Source organism: Lasioglossum baleicum, chromosome 1, assembly GCF_051020765.1.
Source record: "Lasioglossum baleicum chromosome 1, iyLasBale1, whole genome shotgun sequence".
NCBI classification, from domain to species: domain Eukaryota; kingdom Metazoa; phylum Arthropoda; class Insecta; order Hymenoptera; family Halictidae; genus Lasioglossum; species Lasioglossum baleicum.
In genome coordinates, this window is record NC_134929.1 from 9,539,745 (window position 1) to 9,560,937 (window position 21,193).

Consider the following 21,193-nt stretch of genomic DNA (forward strand, 5'->3'; position numbering starts at 1 on the left):
TTTCAAGGAAAACATATAGTCGGTTGCGGTACACGATATTTTGCTGAACTTTGCATTAAAACGATCCAGAGTTAAATATAAAATTCAAGAACAAAGCTTTGTATCGAACCAGTCATTTGTTATCTCTCGTACGGTTTAATTTTCCCGCGATCCGAGTAGTAGAAGCAAAACTGCCGGAAAAATGTCGTAATCAATGCCGAATAAAATTTCTTTGCGAAGTTCTCGTCGCAGTTCAAAGAGACCGAGGTTCCATTGAACAGGACACGGCTAAAGAATCCACTCATTATTTAACTTCTCCACTCATTGTAAGAACGAACGCATACATGACGTTTATATGTGCACGGTATAGTGATCGGATCGAGGCAGCGTACCCTCGAGCAACGTATTTCAATGCCGAGGTTGAACAACGCTAGGTGTGCGGTTGTAGCAATCTAGCTCCACCAGGATAACAATGTGAGATAATGATGTTTTTCTTTCTCCTGCGAGTCGAATAAAGAAATATTTCGAAACGCGTAGCGTGTACATCATTTCTACATTGAATTCTACATCGAAATAAATCTACTTTTACTATGGAAAAGAGATTAACGTGCCAGTTATTAAAAGAGAACAAAATTGAAACGCTTTTGTCCTTCGGATAGCTGTCGAGTTAGACAAAATCAGATAAAAATCGACAATACAGAGGATTAATCCTTAGCACTCGAAAGAGGATTAAATGGCTGACTACTACTACTAATCAAGCTTTAATATCTCAAAAACTAATACAGCTATTGAAATTTTATATTCAGGATGCTCTCCTCGTTCTCCTGCTTAAAATCTCAGCTGATAATTTTAGGTCAGTCACACTACATCCGAGTGTTGTCCAGAAGACGGACTTCTCAACGCACTATTTTTCCCATGCACTGCAATATTTCCTCTTTAATTTAAAAAAAAAATCATCGCCCTAGGGTAACTGCACCAGTGAATAAACGGGCACCAGTAAATGAACGCTTTTGTATATTTCAACAAATTTTAAGCCGCACGGCATACTAGCGATAACGACTCTTGGGCCAATGGAATATATGAGTCTTTTTCGTAGCTGTATTCCTATTGGTACAATAGAAAGAATATAGTAAGAATATATTGGTACTAGAGAGAGAATGTAGTGTTCATTGACTGGTATTTTTTATATTTTTTATTTAACGTTTGATAAAGAAAAGTAATAATCATTTCATTTTATTTGTGTTCATTTATTTTTGACAAATGAAGTATGGGGAGCCATTTGGCATATATGAGATTCCTTTAATACAGATATTTTTTTAAAAATAAAATATCTTCCTGAATAATTTCTTAAATGTTCATACACTGGTGCAGCTATCCTACCTCATTTCTATCGAAAGTTCTTCGATTTTGACACAAAATTCATCGTTTTACGCTCATTGCGCGTCGCTCGGAGTGGACGGCCGAGAGCTAATTAATTTTCCGAGGTGTCTACAAGTTTTTTTCATCGGAACGTAACATTCTATATGGTGGTTCGGAAGTCGCGGGGGATGGCAGGATGGGGTGGTGCGAGGAAACTCCGCGATTCGCAGCATCTGATCGTGTGGCGAGAGGGTGCCGCGCGAGGCCGTTCCGAGCCTGAGAACGAAAGAGAGGGTGGCTCGGTGAGTAGAGAGAAGAGCGGCAACAAGAGAGAGGGACTGAGAGAAGAGGGCTGGCAGAGGGGCGACCGCGTTGTACCGCGCTACTCCGTACCCCGGGCAAGGGAACCGATCGTTACTGGAAAACTCGAGCGGTGGAGAGGGGCCTTTTCATTTTCCAAGGGGGCGCGCAGCCGGCTGGGCGACTGGAGAGCGCGGGAGAGGCTGCCGATGTGCGGAGATGGAAGGAGGAAACACGAGGAGAAACACGAAAATTCGCCCTTCACCGTTCTGTGTCGCCGTGACACAACCGACCGCCACGAGGGAGGAGGGTTACCGGCACATGATCGGGATCCGGTGTATATCGTTCGCAGTATCGATCATTACTTGGCCACCTCTTTCTCGCTGCCATCCCCCTTTCCCTTTCTCTCTCTCTCTCTCTCCGTGCTAAGCGTGGCCAGCTTCTCAGCGTGGGCGTCGGTGCAGCCCTCCGTAGACACGCCGGCCTCGAGGCCCGTCGACCTTGAGATTCGCAAAAAGGAAGACGAGACACTGACGAGACTACCCGCGCCGAAATTCGCTTCGTGACACAGCATCATCGTCGATCTACTTGGACGATAGTGTTTGTGTGTGTAACCCGTTGACTTGTCCAGCTCGTGGTCTAGGTTAGAATAGATCCAGTCTGACCCTTAGTGTGTGAACACTTTGAACAGAAGAATCTAGTTAAGTGTTTATGTTACTCTTTTTGGTTTGAAATCGAGATATATTTTAATTGTTCGCGGTAGATCCGGCGATCTTTCGGACTTTGAATGTTTTTGCACTGGGTGTGCCGAATAAAACCAAATTTCTCAGGACGATATTCCCAACTCGGAAGAAAACAGAAATCAAGGAATACTATTATTAATATTGAGCACTGCATTTTTAAAACTGTATACAAAGTTTAGAAACAAAAGTGGTATTTACTAAGTCTAGGTGTGTAGTCACGGTGCGTTCTAGGTGCAGTCTAACTGGAGGACCGAGAGCTAGCAAACTCAACGTCCTTCCTACCTCTACGGGGTTTCATCCCAACTTCTTCAGCGATTTGGGGGTGGGCGGAACTAAAAGTAGGTGCTTCAAGCGGGCCCAATGAGCCGAGAACATGAGTGGGTGGCGCTCGTGATAAATACACAGACGGGGGAAATACGAATAATGGGCCCTCGTCTGTTGTATGGGCTGAAAGATGGAGGGAGAATAGGGCCTCGGTCCTAGATGTGTGGGTTTTGTAGGGGTCCCATGGAAATCACCGACACAGATTTCTCCGACTCCAGATTTGTCCGACGACGCCTTTAACCGACAACGACTTTGTGCGACATTGAATTTGTCCGACAACAAATTGAAACGACCACAGTAATAACCAACAGTAACATTGTTTGACAACAACGTTAGCCAGCTCTGCGTATTTCTCCTACAAATATTACCTCAGTTAGCGTATTGCTAAGATCCGAGACGCATCGTACGTATTCGTTAGAACTACAATTCTTATTGTGAAATAATTATATTTTTACGTAAAAGTAAAAGTGTTAGTGCACTGAATAGTTAAAGAAGAAAATGTCAGCATCATCTGTGTAGCATTATCGAGAACGTTTGGGGAAGACTGTCAAGCATATTATACGAAGGTGGAAAACAGTACAGTACAGTATCCGAATTGAAATCAGCAATTTTAGAAGCTTGGGAAAGCATACATCAAAATGATATAAAAAATCTGTATAGAAGTTTACCAAGAAGAGAATGATTGAAGAGGTACAGCGTAAAGGGCAGTCCACGCATTACTAAAACTGCCAAAAATTGTGTATATAATTTTGTTGAATTCTAATTTTTGTATTTTATATTCAAAGTGCCTTATCATTTTGCCCACACTAAAAAACAATTTCTGTAGAAATAATAAATGGTTTGAACGAGTTATCTAATTGTTAGTATATTATATAAAAGGTAGTACCTTATTTTGTTGTGTATTCACTTTCTACGCGTCTATATACGTACAAATGAATGTTCATTGCTAAAAACCTTGAGGTGCCTTACCATTTTGACCACCAGTGTACATAAGTGGCTATGACAGGCCCAACGCCGTAACCTAACTACAAAAAGTCACGTACTGGGCCCAATGCACCCTAGCGATGTCCCTTCCATAAAACGTCGCTCAACGCAAGCCTCTAAACCATAATTTGGGAATGTTTTGTGACTTTTCAATCACGAGCTTTTTATCCGATGAAAGAAATTGTACCATGTATAAAAATGATTATGATATAGTATTTATAAAATTGTTACACATTCCGGATTCGGTTCAGCTAGATCGGTAATCCCCGGCACGTTCAGGGGTCGGTCCGGTTACAAGAGAGAATTAAACGTTCGACGGATTCCGTCGGTTGTATGATTTCCGTGGGATTATTTTTGGGTGAACAGGCGGAGGGATGGGGTTTGTTTAGGCGACGTTGTTTGTGCTGGACAAATATCTGCCGACGCGTGCGGTGCGGAACTCTGATGTATTATGTACGTGGATTTCGTTGGATGTGGTGCTGTTTGCAAATGCGGCCTTTGTATCGTATGGTTTCGCTTTAACACGGTTTGAGGCTCGGGGACGCATAAGATAGGATTTAGAAGAGGTGACACATTTGGAAAAGAATTTTTCGCGAGGCTATACTTCTGAGCTGTATATGTATACTGTTCAAGACTTTTCTAGAAAATGTGAACCAATCGAATTTTTAGTATCTAACCGTGTTATAACACAGCTTTTTACAACGATGCTTGCAGAACTAGCCGTGGCAGTCGGACAAAGGAGAACGTTTCGAAAAATAATCAATATGTAGCACGATAAGGAATCTAATTAAGTGGCAGAACAAGAAGTCGGGACTAAACAGAAAGGGAAGTTCAGCTCTGGCTAATTGTAAGTAGAACAAGAAGTTTCCTTTCTCCTTGAAGCAGAACAGGAATTTTGATGGAGATGTACACTGAAAGGAGAGTTCAAGTTTGGCTGGAAGTGAAATAGAAGCTGCGAATGAAATACAAATTTAAATAGGAGAATTCAAAGCCAGACACCAGTCGTACCAGGAACTGGTAAATAGATTCAAGTGGGATTGAAGAATTCATAATCAGACGTGAATAGAATGTGAATCAATAATGAAATACAAGTCGAACAGGATTAAAATCGTAAATCGTACGTGGAATAAAACTTCTTAAAGTTTGTCTTTAGTTTGTCTTTAAAGTTTGTAAATTAAAGTCTGACTTTAGTCGGACATCAGTGAAGTTGAACTTTCCAGCTATAGACCCAAGTAGAATGAGACTTCAAAGCCAGACCTAAAGAGAACAGTACTTCACAGCTACAGCAAAGTGGAATGAAACTTTAAAGTCAGACCACAATGGAATGGGGCTCCGCAGCTTGAATAAGTCATCAAAATCAGATCTAAACAGAATTCACAGCTAGACCTAAGTGGAATGAGACTTCAAAGTCAGACCTAAATAGAGTACGCCTTCATAGTTTGACTTAACTGGAACAAGTCGTCAAAGTCAGACCTAAGTGGAATGAGATTCCAAAGTCAGAGACCGAAATACAATACAATTTCGACGTTACACCTAGTACAATCACCGAATTTTCTACAAGTCACTGTGTTTTGTGCCCGTGCGAAATTAAGACGGGCCCGTTTATGTACTTCTTTAAGGCCTGGTTGGCGTTGCATTTTTGTCCAGAAGAATTTAAGAGTTGTTGCACACGTCTTGTTGTTACTGGGAGCTCCAATTCAGCTCGAAATTGTGCTGCATTTTTCCTTTCCTTAGCCGCAGACTTCATTGATAATGAATGTTGTCTCTGTGACCATTTTTTATTACCACCTTTCAAATGATTTTTTCCGTAATTTTCACGTAAATTGATATAATTATTAATTTTCTGTATAAGCATCGATTGATGCTTTTTCTTCACTCGTTACTACTTTTCCTCTCGGCGTTCTAATACGCGTGAATCAAATTATAACAAACAGGATTTCTATGAGTTCTAAAACTAATACTTTTGGAATATTTGCAATTTTCCGTTGTTCTCTGCTCAGAATACAGAGAAACACTAAGTGACTTTGTAGAAACTTCGCACTTGCGTTCTGTACCACACAGAAAAAAAATGAAAACAAACGTAAATAGTAAACATAGCGGTCTAGAGTGCGCAGTCCCTCTATCCGAGTGTCAACAAGGCACACGACCAGATATGATAAATCAACAAAAATGGTGGTATTTTTAAAATATCTATGAAAATGAGAAGATGACTTTACAGAAATTTCGGCCACTGTAGAATCTTTGAGTCTTTGAAGCGAAACATGGAACAGCACTTTCAATCAGGGTTGCCAGAAATGTTTTATCCAAATATAGAAGAAGTAGTGGAAGCTGCAATTATATATACAGGGTGTCCCGAATTTAAATGGCAAAACTTAAGGAGCGTGTAGAGGACCGAAAAACTAATTTTAGAGATTTGCTCGTTTTTGCTTCGTGTTGGAGAAAATCGCAAAAATTCAATATCTCGTTGTCAGTTGCTCTCTTGGCCACCCCGATCACCTGATATGACACCCATGGATTTCTTCGTATGGGGAACCTTGAAGCAGGAAGTTTATTCGGTGCCAATCAATTCATGAGAGCAATTAAGAGATCGAATCATAGATGTAGTGCACCAAATATCACCAGAACAATGTTTAGCTGCAATTTATCAAGTTAGTGCTAGATGTAATGCTTGCAGTGCTGCAGGAGGGCAACATTTTGAATTTGAACATTTTGAAAAATGAAAACTTGTTTTGTTTCTTTTTTTGCGATTTTCTCCAAAACGAAGCAAAAACGAGCAAATCTCTAAAAGACTTTTTGTCTCAGTTTTTCGGTCCCCTACACGCTCCTGAAGTTTTGCCATTTAAATTCGGGACACCCTGTACATGAGATAGGCTCAAAATATAGGAGTTCAAGTAAAAGAGGTACACAGCACATTTTAAACTTTTTTATTCAAACAAAGAATTTGAAAATTCCTGTAGGTACGTAAAGATCAAGTTCAAATACAGAAGACTCATATCAAATATAGAAGATCTGGCAACCCTACTTCCAATTGATAATCAAGTGAAATCGAAATGTACAGTCCGAATGGAATAAGATTTCAATGCGAGACCGAATCATTGTAAAATTAAAGACATGCAAAAATGCGTACCTTGTCCTAAGCAGAATAAGGATTCCTAATCAGATTTCAACAGAATACGAGTTCTAAATCATTTATGGTCGTACCTCAGTAGAATAAGAATGCATGATCAGACGTAACTAGAACAAAAGAGCTCAGTCCTCGGTGTAGAAGCACAACATTGGCAACATGAAAAATTGGATAATGTAGTCCGCAGCTGAAAGCTTTCGCTACATAAGTAACATGTGAGAGAGAGCCAATACGAATCGGTGGGAGGATGATAGAACATATTTTACTGTCGAGTCTGTAACACAAGTTTCCATGCATCATGCCCGAGATATTGCCGCGCGGAAGCTGCTCCCTAATATTTACGGATCGATCAAACGAGACTACAAATGTACATTTTCATGGACGCGGGGTCCCGAGAGAGAAAACAGCAGAAATTTTTCAGCGATACTTCGATCGCGATTCGGGAACAAGAGACCGCCGCGACGCGTCCTCGGTGGCAGGACAACTGTCGACGACCGTGAAGTATTTTCGGAATGTTTATTTAAACAGAGGTGAATTTCATATGTACACTTCACGGCAGCTTGTTCGCAACGTCGTCGTACACGGTGCGTGGGCGAGTCGAGTTTTTATGAAGACGTTGTCCTGGTTTTTCCACGAGTTTCCATTGCTCTCTCGAACGGCAATAAATCCTTTTGCCGCTTTTAAACAGAACATTTTTCGCCCGGCAAAGCTTTGTGGAATTTGTCGTTGCTATTTTCTCCGCGTGGGAGGATTACCGAAGGATCGATGTGTGTCGGTAACGTTCACAAACGGTTCGTTTGCAGCACGTGGGGAAAATATTGTCGCCGGATGAGTTATCAGAACAATTGGAAATCAGTATTTTGGTACGCGCAGGTTCTGGTAACGACAGAAAATTGCTTCGCCGAGCTGTGTATGCGGTATTACAAATGTTTCGCAATAAAGCGAAACCACTCGGATCAACATCCATACAGTAATAATAATAATAATTAGTGTTCATTGCATTGGAGACTAGTAATTGTGAAAATACCATTCCGCCGACTGAAATTAAAAATATTCACCGGGGAAACCAAAAATTTGTATTCACGTCTCGCGGATCGCGTCCCATAGATGGACAACCTGTTAATCAAATAATTTCTCGAGCGTGCACACGCGTGAGATATTAATTCCGATGTATCGGTATCAGTGAATAAATTATTGCCGATTATAATTGAGCCGCGATCAATAATAAACGCAACACGATTTGTACAGCTATCGAGAACACGATAACACGATTAAACGGGACAGTTGAATAGCAAAGGAAATAAAGGGTTATCGAGTAGCGGAGCCGAAGACGATCGATTCGATTGAGTAGCCGGAAGCAGCTTAGCAGCGTCGTTATCGAAACTCGCATCAAGTTCGCGCTCGGACGGCGTCGAACGCGACAATAAACCGAATTAACGGACTCGTTGATGGCGCGGAGAGGCTTATCATCGCGGCCGATTGAACCCGATTCCAATTTACTACCGTTAAGTGGTCTAGACTAATTTGGAGCTGGAATTTCACCGCGCCGAGAAGAATTCCGAAGGACGCGTGCCCGTCTCGCACAATAGAAGACGGGGTACGGGGGATGATGGTTGACGAAAAAATCGGGGCTAAGCAGGCATTCGCAGAAGCACCCTTCAATTAGAATGCGAGAGGCATCGGGCTCTGAATGACCCATTCACGGATCACTTACGAGCACGATGTCGTTCGGATTCCCGTGCGAGCACTGCTCCTAGCCGCATACGACTCGATTTGTCTCGGGAATTCAAGCTTGATGGGCAAACATTTTTGCATACATCGGCGCACCACTATCTCTTACTTAGCATCGAGAAGTTTTATTTTCTACAGTTCAGTAGAACTACAAGAAAATCATACTTTTGTAGAGTGATTTTACAGATACTTCAAGTGTTCATGTTCCTCTCTACTGCTATATCAAGCACGAATAGTATTGAATAAATTTAAGCATCAGTTCTGAAAGTGGAGGCTTCAAGCTTTACAATGAGCCCAGATACAGTGACTCGGAAAAATATTCCAACGCTCTGAAAAAGACAATAACTTTTTTAATATTGTATTATACGATTTAAACTTTTTTGGGGAGCTAGGGCAATTAGTTTACTGCAGGATGAGAAAAAACTTTTTTCAAAAATAGCAACTGATCGGAAAAAATACTAAACGTTGTATTTTACAACTTCTCTATGTGGGCCTATATTGAAATATATCCTGAAAATTTCTTTCTTTTAAAGATGGTAAAAACTGCAGAGTTTCACGATTTTCGGCCTACATCTAAGAATTCTTACATCTTTCACAATGCATATTATCGACACAGATCTACAAAACGTATTTTTAAATTTTCAATATAGGCAATATAAAAAAGTTGTAAAATGCAACTTCTAGTATCTTTTTCTACAATTCCGATCAGTTGCTATTTTTGAAAAAAGTTTTCTTCTCATCCTGTAGTAAACTAATTGCTCTAGCTTCCCAAAAAAATTCAAGTAGTATAGTATTATACAATATTAAAAAAGTTATCGTCTCTTTTAGAGCGTCCGAATATTTTTCCGAGTCACTGTATATCGTTGAACGATTTTTTTTCCACGATGTAATAATTGTTAGAATACCAGACATTTTCAGGTGAGATTTTTCGATGGGATTCCGGTTGCACTGAATGTTAATATCAAATCGTTAGTTATATACAGATGATGTTAACCTGTCGATTAGATCAGCAGTATCGATTTTCTTTCGATTTTTCCGAAGAATCGGCTCTTGTCACGCCTCCCACGCGTTCTGTTCAGCCGCGAGGACGTTCTCTGCGCGTGAACGAACCTCGAAAGAGGCTTTCGCTCGACTACCACCCGCGCCAGACAAAAGTGGCTTTGTTATCGAAAATCCTGGCCGCTTTTGTGCCGGCCATCGCCGCTTCAGACATGGCTTCTCACCGCGGAACGGCTACTTTTGCGACAGTGTGGACGTGTTACGATTTTTAAGGGCTTTTATATCCCGCAGAGCTTTCCGAGCGATTCGAATTATTGGCCAGACCCAATAGGTCTGATGGGTTTTTAAACCTCTGTGACATCGCGCGATACTCTTCAAACATTATCCGATTTTCCCACCAAACCCAGCATTTCTATTGTTGCGCCTTTGCAAACGAGGAGTTCTTAACCATTAGCACTCGAGTGGTGACTCTGAGACGCCATTAAAAATTGTTCGATAGTTTTACCTAAAATTACATAATTTCAAACAACGAAATACAAATCCTCATATGGAGTAATGAATCCATTAAATCGCATTATTGCTAGCTCTAACATATTTTACAGCAATATTGATTTTTTTTTAATGGCATTCAACAACAGTTACAGGCATTCAAAACAAAATTGTTTAGTTTAGTTTCGAGCGGTCCATTCTTATGCCAATTTTAGGTTAAGACTTTTTTTTTGTTATGTCTTCTTTTTGTTTTTATCAGTTATACTGTAAAAACTGTATAAATTTGTATAAAAGGACCTCGGTCCGTATATAATAATTAGAATAACCGTTTTACCTAGGGTTAAAAGTTGTCGCCCCTCTGAAAAAAACAACGAGCTCGAATTTATTTAAAGCTAGCACAATTTTTCGTATAATACAGCAACGAGAAATTTGATGAATAGAAGCGTCTGTATCGTTTCACTAACTGTTAAATAAAAAATCTGAAGTCGACCGTGGTTTAGCGCTAAGAGGGTTGTTCTCCGTTCTCCGGTTTACATTTTCACGCGAGAATTTCACTTTTCTCGGCTGCTTTTCCCTCGAGAACGGGCCAACGATCGGACTGCAAGTGTTTGATGGACAGTTTCGGCGTGGTTAATCGAGGGGTGTAAAATCAGACACGGGAACGAACGAACGTTGATCGCGGCGGGTTGAAAGTCCGGACGTTCCGTGGCCGCGTTTATTTTGCTACCTGTTTTTTTACGAGCGAGGGTAAACCGGCATCTTTACGACACGCCTACTTTTACGAGATTTCGCTGGGGGAAAATTGATTATGCAGCCAGCCGCGATAAGGTGTATCGCCTCGCGGTCGCAATGCTCGGGGTGTAATTAATAGCGGGGCGTCTCTTTTAATTACAACCGAGAAATTACAATTTTTCATCCATCCGACCCGCTTAACCTACCCCCGGAGATTTACATCTCTCTGGTGGAAACTGTGTTCCCGTAACGCCTACATTTTATATTATGTTCGGTAGAACTGCGCGATCTAAGAAATAACACGGACTCGATGGCTTTTCTTATGAGGTATTCTTATACCAGAGGCTAAGAGAGGAATCTGTATGCGGCTCTTTGTATCTTGCAAAGAAGAGATACAATTTTTATTCTGCGCAACAGTTCGAAGTTTAATTACAATTCTACTTTACTTCGATCTTCCCGGAATCGAATTTGATCGTGGCCAGCAACGACTCGAAGTAGTTTTGCCTCATCCAGCCGGCATGCAGCGAGATTTTTACTGAAACGGAAAACTTTTATTAGTTCTCCGACGCGGGGGCGGTGGGAACCTTGAAGGAATTGTAAACCACGGAGTCGGAGTACCAATAACACCAGTCGCAAACAGTCTGAATGAAGAACGTTATTCGCGGCGACCCTTTTAAGGCCGCTATTCGACGAGGATCCGTGCCAGCGTTTTTCTCCCATCTGTAACTGATTACGTCCAATATTCCTCTCTCGTTAAAAAGCCGAATTCACCGTCGACGAGATTCATCTCGAACGCGCTGCATCGTTATGGGGATTACTCATCGATCGCTATCGAAATTATTCCGCGAATGGGAAACGTTTCTACTTCGGAAACGTCCGGTACTCGAAAGCATTTGGTCTAGGATTTACCAAAATTCCTAATAGAAACCAATTTTTAAATATGTTTCTTCTATCGATCGTATTTGCTGATAATAAATCTTTAAATGTTTTCGGCGCAACGGTTCGATCGTTTATTACGAATTATATAAAGCAACTTTGCTAATTGTCAAACAAAATCAACAACATATTTAATTTACAGACGCGATTCAAATAAACCTTGAAAAAGATCCAAACTGGGATCGAAACGTTGGTTTTCTTTGACAATTAGCAAAGTTGCTTTATAATTCGTAATAAACGATCGAACCGTTGCGCCGAAAACATTTATTTATTATTAGAAACCAATGTAATTGAAACTGCACCCTCAACGTGTAAAATCAATACAATTTTCAGGAGATATCTGCCTTTTATAGATTGGCAATTTTCTTTCTGAACGAACTAAATAAAATACATCGTTTCCAAACTCTGTATACTTATTGACACATACCTAAGCAACATTCGTGAATTTTTATGCATCGCTATTGCGAAAATTATGGCAATTTAGAGCACATTTTGAGGATATTGAAACCAATAATTTGATCCCTAGAATGATTACCGAAATAAAATTGACAAAACAGGTGGAAACTTACGTTTGAGATATTTTCTGTATTAAAATTTCTTGATTAAATTTCTAAGACACTGTCATGTCGCCGTCGGCGCGACGCTCTCGCGCACTAAATTCGGAAATATCCGGTTCCGTTCCAATACGCGATCATTTTCGCAGGAGACAGCGATTTATAAATAACCGTCAGAAAAATGACCCGCCCCGGGAAAGTGACAAACGACACGCGACCGGATAGGATCCAATTCGGCGGAAGAGCGTTCTCGCCGCGACCTGACACGCCGGGGATGACGAATATTCCTCGATACATCACGGATTGGAGAACGTAATCGCGAGAGAATTCGGCCGACAATACAATAAGGATGTTCCGTGACGTCTCCCGTTCGTTATGGCGCCTATCGATCGCCGATGACGTCTCGCGATAGATCAAGAACGAGGCATCAATCTCTGTTCTTTGGAGCTGCGGTGATTTCTTTTTTATAAATCGACCTAAATCTGTGCGACATTAACTAGGAAAAATTTTTATTCTAACGCGTCATGTTAAACTAAGAGTGGTTGCAAGGAATATATACACGATATTTTTCATAAATGATCAAATTTTTAATTTGCAATGATAGATCAAGATTGATCACGTGAAAACGAATATTTTCTTAAAAGAAAAAGCTTTATAACTACACCCAAAGTATATAAAAGATATTTAGACGATATTGAAAGGTTGTGTAGAGTTTCGGAAAAAAATATTTCAGCGTGACGTAGGAAACTCTCTTTGATTTTCGTTCGAAATTTTTTGCGTAAAATTATTTTCTCTGGAAGTATAATATTCGACGTATGAAGCAAAGCTCGATAAAGGCAGCAACAACAAAACATCGCCCTCGGTAAAACATGTCCCGTTGTTCGAAATTTTGTTGGAGAATTCAGGTTTTTAAAAGCGAGCCGAGAGAATAATTTCGAAAGCGCTTGTTATGGATGGACCGAGCATTTTCGTGTAAATATCGATCGTTGTTTCGTAACAGGTGCGCTATATCATCGTCAACCACAGCCCCGGCCTCGGTTTTTCAATCATGTAAATTAATACAACGTCGGCCAGGGGATCCGCGCGTCACGCTAACGACGACGAATCGTGACTTCGTTCATAAACGTCACTCTTGTGCACGTGTCACCGGCGCGGGCGCGGGCGCGGCGGCGACGACTCCATCGCCGGCACTTTTGTGAAATTTCCCGGTGACAGGTGATGAAGCGGTCGACGTCGGAACGCGGTGGTCATCGATGAAGCAAAGTGGCTGCGAGAGCCAGTATCAATAATTTACTGTCGACACAAATGTTTCGCGGCAACAGGCAATTTCGATCCGCCGGACTGCAACGGACCCGCGCTTAAGTAGATCGAGAATTCATGATCAGACTTGAGTGGACACGAATTATTATTGTGGACTCCAGGCGTCTCTTAATAATGTGTCTTTCAAATCACACAATTCGAATAACCTACTTCCGACATACCAATTTTATTTATTTCATTTTTCTGCGTGGAATGTCATCACTGTTTTCTTGCTATTTCAGAGAAACAATAGACTGTTCGTATTAAATTAACGTAATTGAAATTATTTATTTTTGGTGTAGGCTTCAATGTCTGTGGGATATGTTATTAATACTAGGTTTACGGAGCTCTAGAAATAACTGTTTTACATGATTTTATAAACATAACAAGAATGTGTCTGTCCAAATTACTTGCCATTTTCCAATAGTTTATACACAAAGAGATAAATTTGCATCCTTACAATCTTAATAATCGCAAATTAAGGATGGAGCTAGTGTTAAAGACTATGATCGTAACCTTCATTATTATTAGTTTATGTACTAGAATAAACCGACCTTTATATAAATTAAATCAACGCAATTTATTCAGAAGCAAGAAAGGTACAAGTAAAACACGTAATTGCGGTTTGAAAGGAACTCGTCAAGTGAGGATCACTCGGGCCAGAAAATTGGATGTTTCCATGAACAAACAAAACAACGGTTTAATAAACGAACTGAAATTGAACCGATCCTTGCGTGGGATAGTAGATTCATTTTGTTTCTCGCGTACGACGCGTACACTTAAACAATTATTTATTCTTTATCTACGTACAAGAAAATAACATTCGCCATGTATTTTTCTACGTCGACCATTGCAGCAGTGAAAATAGTGCCTGAAAATTCATTGTTTACTTCAGAAATATACAAGTTACCTCTGACTACACTTTACTTTTAATAACGCGTAAAATACCAGTAGAGTCATTCGATTCGATGTTATCAAGATCGTTGAAATGTTTTAAACCTTTCGGAAGTGCACCGCAAACAGCGAAACAGTAGAAACCAAGGATCTCGCAGCAAGTGGAAACAGTGAATAATGATCAGACGCAGAGAACACCTGCTCTCGTCGTCCGCAAATACGATCTCCATTTCTTTTGCAAAGGAGCGTTCCGCTGAAAAAGTTTATTTACACTTCAGTCACCTTTCGCCGTATCAGAATCGCTTCGCAATTTTACGTGTTTTGAAAGGTTTCCCCGTAACGTCTGTTACGGGAAAATAAATGGGCCAAGTCAATTATGTATATCTGAATTAAAACGTGTCAGGCGCAAGAACGCTGATCGGCCATTTGTTTCCCGCCTACGTAACTTCCTCAGGGTGACTCTCTCCGTTCGCCATTAACCATTCGCGGTGGCTGGAGCCCGTGATTCTCTGGGCAACGCCGATAAAACCGTTATTAAAAATTGAACGGCACGTGTCGCTGACGCGCGCGATTACCGTGGCCAGGGCCGATATCTCGCGTTTTCCGTTCTGCGACGTTTTACAAGCTACCCGTTTACAACGCGGCTCTTGCTACTTGGTCAGAACTCGGTCAGGGCTTCCTGCTTCCGCAGTTGAGAGCCGCGTTTATCGGCCCTTCAAACTTTAATCGCATTCGGTACTCTCTCTCTCTCTCGCTCTCTCTCTCTCTGTCCTCTGCATAAGTTCGAACACTTCCCCTTAACACGTTTGCCAGCGTTACGGCGTCGACAAACACTTCCGTCCCGGAGTCGAAACCATTGCCCAACGAAATGGAAACCGTGAGAACTCGAACTAACACCTTCGAGAGAGACGTCGACGTCCCAGTCGACTCGAGAAACTGTCTCCAGAAATTGCATTTCATTTCCAATAGAGATACTTACAAGCGACTCCGTCCGACTACGAGATTGTACCGAAACTTGGCGAGCATGCACCGCATCGAAGCACCGGATCACGTCGAAATCATGGCGCGAGGTGGCGATTCTACGTGGGAAAATAAAGGGACGACAGAAGTTTTGTTTTTGTTTCACCGTTCACTCGAGGGCCGTTCTCACCCTTTGAACATGAACATTTTTATATGTGGCTACTGTAAACATGTTCAATATCTTTCAAAAAAGAGTGTTGCAAGAATTAACAGCAATCTTCATATTTTAGTAAGTGTCTGACCGAATCGTTCCTTTTCTACTTACAGAGACACCTTCATTTCAGCGTACGAAGCTTTTATGAATCAAGTAAACAACACTTCGTTATGAAACTTTGTTGACTTATCGGCACATGTTTCGTGAAATACTGACTATTAAAATCGTGGTAATTATTCATTTAAAAAGCAGTTAAACAACCATCACAAAAATAGTCCAAGAAATCATAAAACGATTTCTATAACTCCTACAATAATGTACAAAAATGATCACTGATCAGGGCTCGTTTAAGGGCAAAGCCTTCCTCAAGCGCTTTTGTATATTTTATATCTTTGAAAGTCTTAATGCATCTCTCCCTGGACGATACAGACGGAGCTATCCAGGCAAAAGCAGCGTCTTACATTTCCGCGAGAGGATCTCCTGCTCGCTCCAGCGGAACAAGCGTCCGATAAAGATGCCCAGCGGGTTTAAATCGCGAAAAAGTTCTCGCGACGGTGTCGACGCTCGACTCGCTCGCTCGCTCGCGAATAATTCGTCGGACTCGGTCAAGGTCCGTCCGGAACCACTTCCGGTGGAGAGACACCACTGTCACAGTAAACTCCTTTGTTCACGGACGATCACGTTTAGTAACAATTTATCGTTCTCACGGGAGTGGAAAGTCGATCCAGAGCTACGTGGGCGACGACTGGTTCGTTCAGCGCGGTGCTCGCCACTTTGAAACTGTAATTAACGCCGATTAGCGAACCGTGATCACATTACACGCTTTTTATTCGATCGGTCTTTCATTCGCAGATTTTTAAACCAGTAAATAACATAGCTTGTTATGGGTGAATATGAAGGCGAAAAAGATACAGTTTGCAGAGGTGGAAGATTTCTACGGGCAATTAAACTGTACGTCCTCGTTGATAACGGTTAAACGGTGCTTCGCTCTGTTTGTGTTAAGCGTGAGAATCTTTTAAAATTTTAGTTTAAAATTTTGCAGTTTAGGGTTTAGGGTTAAGAAGTGTCGGTAAATCAGCTGGGACATGCAAAATGATATGGGCGGATGAAGTATCGGAGTTATTGAGTTTTGTAGATAAGGATTCTTGATTTCTTGTGACAGTTAACGATTTTCGCGCAGCACGTCATCAAAGTATACACGTTCGCGAACATTTAAAAAAAAATTCCAATTGAATCGATGAAAAACTGAGTTGTCGGCCGATTTTTGTCCAAAAAGATCGGTTTCGCGTCCACTGTGCGACGGTTCCAGTTGGTATGACAAACAATGCCTACACGGAAGAACGAGGCGGCCAAGTTGTAGTGATTGGCCCTGAAACGATTACCAGTAGTAACAAACTCCCTCTTAAAGTCTGCGGAGTACTACTTCGACCGAATGAAATGTGGGCAAGCTGCTTTATTCCCTTCCGCGCCCTTGACACGTTTTATTATGATGGTAACACGTGGCTGACACTGGTCACCGTTTCGCAGAAATGTTCCGACGAGACGCAAATTTTTCCAAATAATTGAGTTACGGCATACTTCGAATCTCCGGAAAAACTCGGCCGCGTGTGCGGCACACGGAACGCACACGTCTACCGTTGTCAATTTCGTTCCGCTGACTTTTAATTGCAGTTTTTAATTGTATTTCTGCTATCGAGGGCGCGGCCGCTTAACCAGTGGGAAATATTAAAACGGAACATACGTCATCAAATAAAAATACCGTCGCTTTTGTTTGCGGAAATTGCAAATTTTGACCAAAATGTGCGAGTTACCTACCGATTACCAACTATTAGGTCGTTCGGAAAGTCATTTCGTTTTCACAATGGGAAATGAAAGCCAATTTTTCTGACCATTTAGAATAAGTTTTATGACAGTTTGTTCTATGATCTTTTGCAATTTCTCAGGCAACTTAGTGGCCCCATGCTCGTAGAATTTCTGTTTTTTGTTAGCAAACATTGAGTTATATGACTTTATTCGAAGTAAAATTTGCATCGCATAAGAAAATGTTGAAAAAATCCTCTCCTGAAACAGGAGTTCTCCGAGCACTTGCCACGATTTTGCGATTTAAAATAAGTTTGAATAATAACAAATGAAAGCAATGCCATCTCTACGCGAAAAACGAAATTATCAGGTTGTCCCAAAAGTTTCTTCCGGAATGTGATCCTTTAATATTGCTAAATAAATATTAGGTTGTCCCAAAAGTTGGTTTTCGATGCATGCACATAATGCAAATTCACATTAAGAAGTACTGAAATATTGACATAAGCATTATCGTATTGTTTGTATTTATTTAGCGACATTAAAGGAACACATTGCGGAAGAAACTTTTGGGACAACCTAATACTTTCCGAAAGACCTAATAATTGACCCTTGACGGTGTATTAAACATTATATTTTTCGCGGAAAAGGGGCATGGTGAGTAAGCGTGCCAGTCTTGTGGACAGAGCAGTAAAATGAGTCAGACAGCGCACCAACAGATTTGATTTATCCAACCAGGATCTGGAGTGCCAAAAACTGTTCCGTAGGAGAAGCGGTTCGTCGAAAGCGCTTTCGTTTTTGTCGATTTCAATTTCCCCACCGGCAATAAAATTTCTTTCGCCCGATAAAGATGCGGGTGCGACAGGAGATGTTCGAAGGGATGCGATCAAGACAAGAAAGGGCGCTGCCAGTGTTGTTTGGTGTCTAGAAACGTGTGCGTGAACATTTTCTCGATAGAGGATCGTACTCGTAGATCCCGAAGGTTCCCACGAGGCCTTGACCTCGTTTTGGACACGGCGTTGCTTTTCGGGCGTTTCACGATAGTCCTTGCATCGATTGCAACGGATGGAACCCCACACTCTTCCACGTCAGTTTACTGGGAACGGCTGCCGAAAGGAGACAGGGTCCGTTGCCAGCGAAACTGGCTTCTGCTATTCACAGGCTGTAGCCAAACACCGATAGTGCCCGTAAAATATTCATCAAACCATCGGGAGGAGAACACGAAACAAAATCGGTCTTCGAAGTCGTCGCTATAGGGCCCCTTTCAATTTTTCAGCGTTGGAGAGGACTCCTAAATCACGGTCTAATCGTAGAAGGTACATTTGCACAATATCTTTCGAATTTTGCAGTGACTGTCACGAAGTTTATATTTTATCTGACGAATTTATTCCGTTATTGCGGATTTGCTTGAGTAATAATTAGGGATGGGATCAAGCACCTCGCAAACGGGTTCGAACTTTGATTGATTGAATTCGGACTCTCTATAAATACTTCGAAAAACGAATACTCCTAAGTATACTCGAACCTATGCCAGACGGTTTCGAAACTTTTACAAGTACTTTGGTAAACGGAAATAATACTTGCAAGTATATTCGAATCTTGGTCGAACAGATTCGAAACTTTTATGAATATCGTATCGGAAATTCTGTGAATACCTAGTTCATCGTCTGCTGTGCTAGAAGCGGAAAATGATCTAAAATCACAATATTTGGAATGCAAAGAAGACCCAAAAATTCAACGAAGTACCCCATTTTATCAAAAATTGCACGTGATTATCTTTGTACAATGGCCACTTCTGTACCTTCAGAAAGAGTGTTCTCAAAAGCAGGAAATATCATGGATAAAAAAAGAAATAGGATAAAACCAAGTATTGTAAATGAAATATTACTCTTAAATAGTTACGAATTTAATCAAGAAAGTGCTTAAAACCTACTACGCTGATAGTTCTGATTTCCAAGATTCGAGTACATACTGCTTGTGAAACAGTCGATTCCTTCCAACCTCGAAGTATCTTTTCGAAACTTGTAAGTACTCATTCCGAGGTGCGATATCAGTTTGTATAAAATGAATGCTTTTCAAATATAATCATTGAAACATTATTGCTTTTAAGTAGTAATCGAAAACCATGAAATGAAACTTGCTTATTAAAATTTACTCGGATTCGTGAGTACATATGGAACTTGATCCCATCGCTAGTAATAACGAGCTTGAGAAGATTCGCCTGACCAGTGCGTTCCTTCTCTACTTGCGAGAACAATTTATTGTATGATATTTAAATTGTTGTAGTTACACACGACAAATTTTATTTTCTGTCATAATTGTTTTTAACCATTTCTATTAACCTAGCACGATTTATTGAGTCTCGAACAGCTTTTCTAACCTGTAAATATTTGCATTCCAAATCCAATAAGTTATCCACCGTTAGAATTCTGTTCCCACTAAACGAAATTCTTAAATTCTCCACACATACGGAAAGGTAATTCGTCTACTTGTGAAACAACCATCGTACCCTGACAATTTGCGGAATGGAGAGTAGAACTGACACGCCGGTAGCACAACAGACACCCTCTGGAAGAGCTGACGTAACGGCGTGCACCAGCGGGAGCATCGATACTGACAGGAGGATTTGGTTCACTTAGGATTCATGCTCCAATTCATGGTTCCTATTGTCGGCGAAACGAGATGGCAACTTGCTAGCGCGCTCTAATAGCGAGTACCTCGTGATCTGATGGGATTCTACCGATTGAATCCCGACGGGACTCCGTCGTCGTTGCTCGCCACCACGTCGGGGCTCGCTTTCAATAAAAACTCGTCCGACCCGACGAGAACGACTTTCTATTAAGGATCGCTCGGGCTGGTATCCTTCGTGAAATTAGGACAAGCGAGTAGTTTGTTATTGGAATCAGTCTCGGAGAAATGAAGGCTCTTCAGTATCGATTGCCAGCCTCCTCTGCGTTCCTCATTTTTCTTTTTTTTTTTGTTTCCAGCGTGCCTCGTATGCCGCAGGAAACAGACATAGTCACGCAATAATGGGAACTTATCTGACGTTTATCTCGATTTCTCTTCGACGTACTGCGATCAAAACAAAATGAAAATCAAGGCTGAACATCTGCGACTTTCACCCTTAAGCGCTCATCTTTAAACGCATCTTTAAATGCATATAAGTTACCGAAATCTATAAAACGCATTTTTTAAATTATCGTTACAGATAAAAAAGTTGACAGAACATCATTTTCTAAAATTTTGTATAATTTCTACCAATTGTAATCGTAACAGATTTTTGTTTACTTATTATCTAGCGAACTGGTCGGTCTAACGTCTTTAAAAAATTCAAGTCCTTTGTACCAATTTCTAAAAAGTTCTAAGATTTTTAAGCGTGTCCACTTATTATTGCCGCTGACTGTATAAGTGTTGTTTGTGAAATTTTGAATTTTCTTCCCTTACGAAAGACGATGTACACAGTGGTCTGACCAATACCATCCACTGTCATGACCACGACCTTCATTTTTGATAATCATATGACTTCCTTGAAAATACAATGAAAATTATATTGAGACCATTATCATCGTTACTTGCCAGTTCTCTACGATTCTATTAGGTCCAACGTAATTAAGGAGTAAAATCCAGGAGCGGTGTCGGTAAGGTAGAGAATGACGTTAAAATGATAAAAAAAATTTTCGAGACGCCAAAAATCCTTTTGACAATCATCATTTTAGTCAAAAAGGAACCTATTCTAAAAATTTTATTCAATTCCGAGTATGGACGTAATTGGAAG

At 40.9% G+C, this 21,193-nt stretch overlaps 1 protein-coding gene across 11 annotated transcripts in view; it reads right to left on the reverse strand.

Annotated features, from left to right (window-relative positions):
* LOC143212889 (phosphatase and actin regulator 2) overlaps positions 1-21,193 on the reverse strand; it is a 422,446-nt gene that overhangs the window by 92,308 nt on the left and 308,945 nt on the right. The window lies entirely within an intron of this gene.